The following is an 8,439-nucleotide window of genomic DNA, read 5'->3' as shown; positions in this document are numbered from 1 at the left end:
ATTGGCAATTTACTTTCAATCCAAATGGTTCTTGTCCAAGCTAAGTTTACGATCAGTGCGCCTCGAAGGTGTGCCGAGAGTTGCTTACAGCGCTCCAAGTGGCTCTTGGCAAACTATAACGATGAGTGCTTTCTACGGGGAGCGGTGGGTAGAGGGGAAGTGACTTTTTTCGCAGGACGTGCCGTCTACATTTATGGCGGGCAACTAAGCCCGTACCGCATCTACGTTTATAATATCTTTGAAATAGATGATAGACCGTTCTACTTGAGCGGTCAAACGGGGTGGCATTTTTCTAGTTTCACAATGTCGGTAGAGAAGATCAGAGTGGATAATTTTGCGTATATAGTCTATATTCTAGTTCGCAAACTGGCTAGGTGAATTTGGGATTCTTTCATTAAAAATTTTACATAAAAGAATCTGAATGATCTTAAGGGAATTTTTAGAATTATGCACAATTAAACATTTTGAAAAAATTACTGTTTTTTGGTATTCAAAGATTAATTTAAGAGCCTATTAATCAAAATTTTAATCATTCTTTTAGAACAATAAAATATGGTGGAAAATAACAAAAAATTTTATTGAAAATTAATAATTTTTTGGTGTTTAAAGATTGCTATATTTTTTTCAAATTCATTGTTTTTGTTGGTAGAAAATTTATTTTCTCGGTTAAAAAATCATCTTTTTCATTAAAGATTTAATTATTTTTGGAAATTTGTTGACTTTGAATTGAAAATTTAACTATTTTAATTATTGTTCAAAATTCATCTTTTCCAGTAACAAATTCATCCATTTGGTTGACAATTTAAAAATTTTTGTTTTCAAGTTTGTTTTTTATCAGAAAATTAATTTTCTAGGTTAAAAATTCTTCTTTTTATTGAAAATTAAACTTTTTTTAAATCCGTTGTTTTCAGGTTGAAAAGTGAGCTATTTAATTTGTCTTTTTAATGCTTGGAAATTAATCTTAGTATAAAATTCATTTTTTGTGTTACAAATGTACGTTGTTTTTAAAAAGTGTTTGGTAAATTTTCGGAAATATTTTTTTTAATCCCTCAGAATCTTCTAAAATTTTTAAATATCTGAAACGGAAGCGAATTTTTCTTAAAATTTTAAAAAATTAAAAAACTTGTCTTCAATATTCCGATTTTTTTTCGTGGAATTTATAGAAATGTTTTAAAAAATTTTATCAAAAAATTAATATAAAAAAAGTCTTTTCACATTTTCGTATTAATCTTAAGAATAGTGTTTCAATCTTTTGAAACCATTCAAAGCTTAAAAACGTTTCTAAGCATGTAATTCTAAATCTTTCAAACCCGATTTTTTTCAATAATTTGTTTAAAGTTTTTTTTGTGTAGTGAAGTTGGAAAAATTTATTAAAGTACAATTCAGTCGAAAGGCTAATTATAACTTTTGTGTTACGCAAGGTATAGTATGAATGTTGATTTAGAACACAAATGGGACACAACGTAAGTTAATTATTTCTTTTACACAAAACCTGGAAGACTTGGCAGGATCATTGCATTTTTTAAATATTGTGGAAAAAGTGAAAAAATCATGTAATCTTGCAAATAATGCCAGAGTTTTTTAAATTGAAAGATACTTTTTTTTATAGAATATTCAACTATTTCTTGAAAATTCGTCGTTTTATAAATATTTTATAAATATAAGAAATCTTTTAAACTTCTAAAATATTTTTAATCCTTTCAACAACCAAAATTTTCTTACAATTTTTACGTCCTAAAAAATGAAAAAATTGCTGAAGATATTATGGATTTTTTTCATCATTTTTAGAAATCTTTTAAAATTTTCTCTAACAATTTATTTTAAAAAACAAAAATCCTTTCAAATTTTTTGTGTGAATATGATTTTAGTGGAGTTTTTCAGTTTGTTATTTGCTGAGATTCCGACACATGTTGAGCGAAATACAGATTTTTTAATATTTCAAAAGAAAAATCTTTTTAAGAATTTTGAAAGATTTGAATAATATAAAAAAGTTTTGTTAAGTTTCCTAAAAAATGTAAAATTTTTCTTATTTTTAAAGTTCATTTGAAGAGAATACTTAAAGAGATTCCAAGATTTTTAAAGAAAATTGTCAAAATTATCCAAAATTAATTTTGCGAGAATATTCTACAACTTTTTCAAAACATTTCAAGAGATTTCTAAAAAAGATTCAGGAAAATTTTAACATTGAGAAGATTTTTAAAAGATAAAAAAAAATTTAGATTTCTGAAGATTTCGAAATAAAGTTTTAGATTCTATTTCAGAATTTGGAAAGGATGTAAGAAATTAAAACATGTTGGCCGAACATTTCGGGGAAAGTTGTAATTTATTTTTTATTTCAAAAACAAAATTTTTTAAAGAAAATTTATAAATATGTTGAAACTTTCTAAAACTGCGTTGGCTCAAGAATCCGGTAAACAAAAGTATCAACACTCAGAAATTTCCGAAAAAGTAAATCTGATTTATCGCGTATATGCTTGGACTGGTGTCATTTTTAGATTGAGGTTGCTGACAGTGGAACCATGCGGTGGTTGTTTAATCTTTTTATTTAAATTTTCATATACAATATTGCCTAAATTCATATAAATTGATGTAATATTTAATTTGATGTAATATGATGTAAAAATGGAAACATTTTTTATTTCGTTGTTTTTTTTTTGTATACAATAAAGCTTGTATGGAGATTCCTTTCTTTATTGAAAATTCAAATATTTGGTTAAAAATTAATTTTTTCATTTGCAATTTTTGATTGAAAATTTAAGTATTCAACAAGTAAAATTTTGTAATTCAAACTTTAACTATTCTATTTATTTTTTATTGGTTTAAAATTAATTTTCTTAGTTGACGATTCTTTTTTTATGGAATATTTATTCTTCAACGCCCAAATTTGTCTTAAAATTTTTACGTGTTAAAAAATAAAATAAAAAAAAATTAAAAAAAAACCTTTTAAATTTTCACATGAATCTGAAGAATATTCTTTCATTACCTTTCAAAATTGTCGAAAAGATTTTTAATTTGTTCGAAAACCTGACTGATTACATTCTGCATGAATATGATTTTAGTGGATGTTTACGGTTTGTTATTTGCAATTTTTTTATTTTTTAAGTTAATTTAAAGAGAATATTTAAAAAGATTTCAAGATTTTTTAAAAAAATTATCAAATTTATCAACAAATAATTTTGAACGAATATTCTATAACTTTTTAAAACATTTCAAAAAATTATAAAAAAAAATCTGAAAAATTTTAAGGTAATTTTTATCATTTTGCACATTTAAAAAAAAAGAAAAAGTTAGAATTTATTAAAAACATAATTTGGAAACTTCAGCAAATAATTTTAATATTGAGAAGACTTTTAAGAGATAAAAGAAAATTTACATTTTTGAATAATTTGAAATAAAATTTTACATTCTTTTTCAAAATTTGTAAAGATTTTAAGGGCATGTGATACATTTAAAAATCATAAATTACTGACCGTCCCAAGCTATTTTTTCCGCCAATTTAAAAACGGGGAAATTGAAATATCGTGCTAATTTTTTCTTTAAATGATAGGTGATATTATGGAGAAGGTCTGTCTGGTCAATTAAAGTTGCTATATCATTGATAAATATATATTTTTAATATTTATAATGTTCACATCAAAGCATTTTATTTTCATTTATTTGATTGTGACAGCTGACCACATGGCATTTTCATTCACTAATTGCAAGTGTCTGGTGCATTTTCACTTGACCAAAAAAGAAGAAATCAGTAATGCAATACGTATATATTGTATAAAAATTAACAAAATATTATTTCCAGTTGAAATGAAATAATTAAAATGTAGTAAAGAAGCGAGGTGAAGGGATAGCAGAAGTGTTTGTCTCCTAGCGGAAAAAGCATGTGTGGAAATGGATGACAGCGCCAAGTTGCAGAAGCTTAGTGGCCAGTCTCTAGAAACTGCGTCGGTAACGGGGAAATCGTTGTAAGATCACAGTAACATCTGACATAACTATTGGAGATTAAAATATTTATGTTGATAAATTTTTCACAGTTGTTAAATTCAAATAGTAAAGTTCCATATGCTATTTTAAAGTCGAACTACATAAATTCATTCTGAAGATGTTGGCTCCACTTTTTTGAAATGTTAGAAATAGATTTTAAAACGCAATGTTAGGCATTACAAAACTTGATAGGATTAAAGGTAAGAATCAATATGATTTTGATTAAAAATTAACTAAATTATCAAGCACAACCAAAAAATTTCAAGATAAAATTTTTTAGGCCTTTTAAAAGTTATGATTCCTTTTTGAGATTTTTTTTCTATATTTCACTCGTTTGGGTCAAAATTTTAATTTTCGAAAGTATTTTCGTGAAATTAAACTAAACTGTCAGGTCCAAAAAAAAAATTGTTAAAATAAAATTATTATTTAGGACTTTTCAAAATTTATCATTGTTTTTTGAGATTTTTCCTCGTATTTTGAAACGTTTGGATTGAAAATTAAAATTTATATTTGTCCACTGTGTTTTCTTAAAATGTAACTAAATTGTCAAGTCCTATAAAAAAACTGTTAAAATAAAATTATTCAAGACTTTGCAAAAGTTTTAATTCTTTCTTGAGATTTCCACGTATTTTGAATCGTTTGGATTCAAAATTTAAATCTTATATTTTTTCAGTGTTTTTGAGTAAAATGAATCCAACCAAAAAATTTCATGATAAAATTTTTTGGCCTTTTAAAAGTTATGATTCCTTTTTGATATTTTTTCCAGTATTTCACTCGTTTGGATCAAAATTTAAATTTTCGAAAGTATTTTCGTGAAATTAAGCTAAACTGTCAAGTCCAAGAAAATTGCTAAAATAAAATTATTATTTAGGACTTCTCAAATGTTATCATTGCTTTTTGAGGTTTTTCCTCGTATTTTGAAACGTTTGGATTGAAAATTGAAATTTCTATTTGTCCACTGTGTTTTCGCAAAATTTAACTTAATTGTCAAGTCCTATAAAAAAAACTCACTTGTCTGTTTTCAAATGGACGAGTTATTTTGACAACAGATAGGCGAAGATGGACGAAGATCATCGAAGTAATCTCGAGTGGCACCGAGCGCTGCCGGTTGCTGTCGACTGGAACCCAGTTCTAAAACGCGATCGCGATTCGTTTCGTGTGATCGTTTTTTTTATATGTTTTCGTGTTCAATATCGGCATTCGCGAGAAAAAGTGTTGTGTGACTTTGTGACAGGAAAAGGATTACAAATAAAGGATTACTGAGGTTCGTTTTCGGGCTTGGGAAGCATCGGAGGAGCTTCCCAACAGCAGCCTTCGGAATCCTGTTCCTTGGCATCCTCTGGGTACTTCGCTCCAACGAAAGGTGCCTTTGGTGTCATCAACGTGCCTCTCTCATCTGAGAAGAAGGATATAAAAGTTACAGGTCATGGTAACTAGGTAAAATAATGTAAATATTATATTTGCAAACACTCGTTTTTAATAAAAAATTTCGCTGTTTTTTCTTCCCTTTTTAATTTTCTTCTATTGTTATCATTGTTGAACATTCAATTATTTCCGACAAAAAACACTAACATAATCTAAAATTGTTCAAATATTTTTAATTTAACTAAAATTCAACCTAAATTGTTAACAAATGATGAATCTTCTATGAAATCGAATATTTTTTAAATAAAAATGTATATAGCTAACGAAAATCACTATAATAAGCTAACAAAACTTAAGAATAAATTGTCTACATTTTGTATCTTGTTTGAAATTGATTTATTTCATTTGAAAATAACGATTTCATGTGAAGAAACTTTAACATAACCTTAAATTGTTCCAAAAATGTAAACCTTCTAAAGTCCATATTGAAAACATCTAGCTTAACTATTCTAAATCTTGTTCAAATTATAATGATTTTTGTTTTAAAAAATGTAGAATTTTGGAATAAAAATTTTAATTTCTGACAAAAAATACTCACATAATCGTAAATTGTTGAAGCCTGTAACTTTTTTCACAATCATTGGAATCAATTCTATCGATTTTTCTGATTTTTTTAATTACCAATAATTAAATTTAAATATTCACAATGTTTTTCGCAATATTTGAACTTCTGTAATTTTCAACGGTGAAAATGTAAGTGATTTTTTTGACATATCACATTTTTTAGTAAAAAAAAATCTATCCATTCGTTTTTAATTTCACTTGATACTACGTAGTATGATCCTTATCAATAATATACGTATGTTTTTTTAAATTTCTATAATTTTAATTCAAATTTATGGCATTGAATGCGCTATTCTAAAACAATTTAATTTGACGCCTTGAAATTACATTTTTTCCAAGTTATTTTTAGGTTAAGTCTTGGAGGTTTCAATTTTTTAATTTCACAATATTGTGTACACCTAAGTAGGATCTACAAAGCAGGAAGGTCGATTTGGGCGGTTTTTGGGCAAATTTATTTATAGGTCAAAAAATGTAACAACAATTTTCTACTGTCTATTAACAATAATAAATCAATTCCATACTAAACGGATTACCCTTACCTACATACCCCCCCCCCCCAGCTATCAAATACTGAAAATACAATCACTTTCTAACAGAATTTTTGGAGATTCAGCCCTGTCAAACTTGTATCTGCTTAGTAAAATACATATTTATCACTTCTTGCCTTTTTACCCGCCCCCTTACTTCACACAAGGTTCAAGGTCGTTTGAAGGTAAAATTGAAAAAAAAAACTGATTAAGAAATCCAGAAAAATAGATATATAAGTTTTTAGGGTTTCTGAATCTATATTCGGAGCTTGTTTAACCGCTTGATGTCAATTAGAGCTAATTTCAAGGTCAACTCAATATCACTTCAGGATAAAGCAGAAAAAATGCCACGTAATGAATGCCATGAAGGTCATTTACAGCTCGTTTAATAATTATCTCAAGAACATCCCAAGATTATGATAAAAAATTGCTCCTCTTTCTAAATGGAATCAAGCGTTTAAAAAAACCTCGTGTTCGGATTTTGAAACCATAAAACTTATATATCTATTTTTCTCGATTTCTGTATCAGCTTTTTTTAATTTGACCTTGAAATGAGCTCGAATCTGATGTTATATAGGTTAAAGGACCTCGGATTCGGAATCAGCGACACCAAAAACCCAAGGATACCCTGGTCAAGTCTGCCAACCAAGCTTAGATATATTGTATCTATATACACCACAACGAATGAATAGTAAACCCCTTCCATCACCATAAAGATAGTGTACTTTATTAAGCAAAAGTAAGTTTGGCAGCCCCTAATCTCTCCAAAAATAATGTTAGAAAGTTATGGAATTTTCAATATTTGACCCGTTAAAAACTACATTAAATATATAAAAATTAAACTTTTAGACAAAGGACACAAGTTACGAAAAAAATAAAGAGACAAAATTTGTTCACCAACAAATGATCTACAAAATTGGTTATTAATGACTTTATGACAGAATACGTCGTTTTTCTATTAATCGTGAAAAATAACGTTAGCAATACAAAATATCAAATCATGGGGAAAATGATGCCAAATACGAAAATACGCGAATCACGAAAAATTACGCTTTCTAAAAAGATCTACAAATTTGTAATAAACTTTTGTTATAAGAATACATTGAAAATGAAAAAAAAAATCTTTTTCAAAAATCGATACAAGCTAGAATAACATTTAACTAATAAAATTTATTTATGGAAAAACGGAACAAGTTACATTGAAAAGTTTAGTACCAACATTGTTTTTTTTATGATGCACACATTTTAAAAAAATTTTAATCAAAATAATAAAAATACGTATGTTTTAATACCAATACATATTATAAATTGTAATAATATAAATTCATAAAAAAGATCAATTTTTAATGGAAGCCGAGAATAAAAATTAATGGAAAATAAGGAGCAAACATTAATGTTATCATGAAAAAAATAAACTTTGTAAATTATTTTGCAATATTATCTGAATAAGCCGTACCTGCCTGAGGTGCAGAAATGAATATAATATACATGTGATATAATAGTTGCACATAGCGTAGAAAAAATCGCATTTTAAACAAAATCGAGTGCGAAACATAAGATGCATGATGAGAATGTCTTCATTAAAGCCAAAGGAGCTTTAAATGCGAGAATCAAGAGTTAAATCAAGAGTCAAGAGTTAAATTTGAAAATTTAAAAAAAAAATAGAAAAAATTATTTTTTTCATAGTTCCAAAAATGTTCACTAGATACTAAATATATTTTTAAACTATTTCAGCCGAATTATTCGATAAGGCCACATTAAAAAAAATTAGACTCTGTATAATCTAACAGTAGAGCGCGAAGCGCGGTAATGGCAATGAGAATGTCATCGTGAAGGCCGTAGATGCTTTGAGAACCTTCTTTAATGGTAAATTTAAAAAAAAGGTTTAGCTTTACTTTAAGATTGTAGTTTATGAGGGGTTTAAATTACAGTATTTGATATAATT

General features: G+C 26.9%; 1 protein-coding gene across 1 annotated transcript in view; it reads left to right on the top strand.

Annotated features, from left to right (window-relative positions):
• The window catches only part of LOC117175053, an 85,310-nt gene that overhangs the window by 38,338 nt on the left and 38,533 nt on the right, over positions 1–8,439 (top strand). The window lies entirely within an intron of this gene.

The sequence above is a fragment of the Belonocnema kinseyi genome, chromosome 6, assembly GCF_010883055.1.
Source record: "Belonocnema kinseyi isolate 2016_QV_RU_SX_M_011 chromosome 6, B_treatae_v1, whole genome shotgun sequence".
NCBI lineage: Eukaryota > Metazoa > Arthropoda > Insecta > Hymenoptera > Cynipidae > Belonocnema > Belonocnema kinseyi.
Note: the sequence above shows the minus strand (reverse complement) of the source record. Positions and strands in the feature narration are given on the sequence as shown.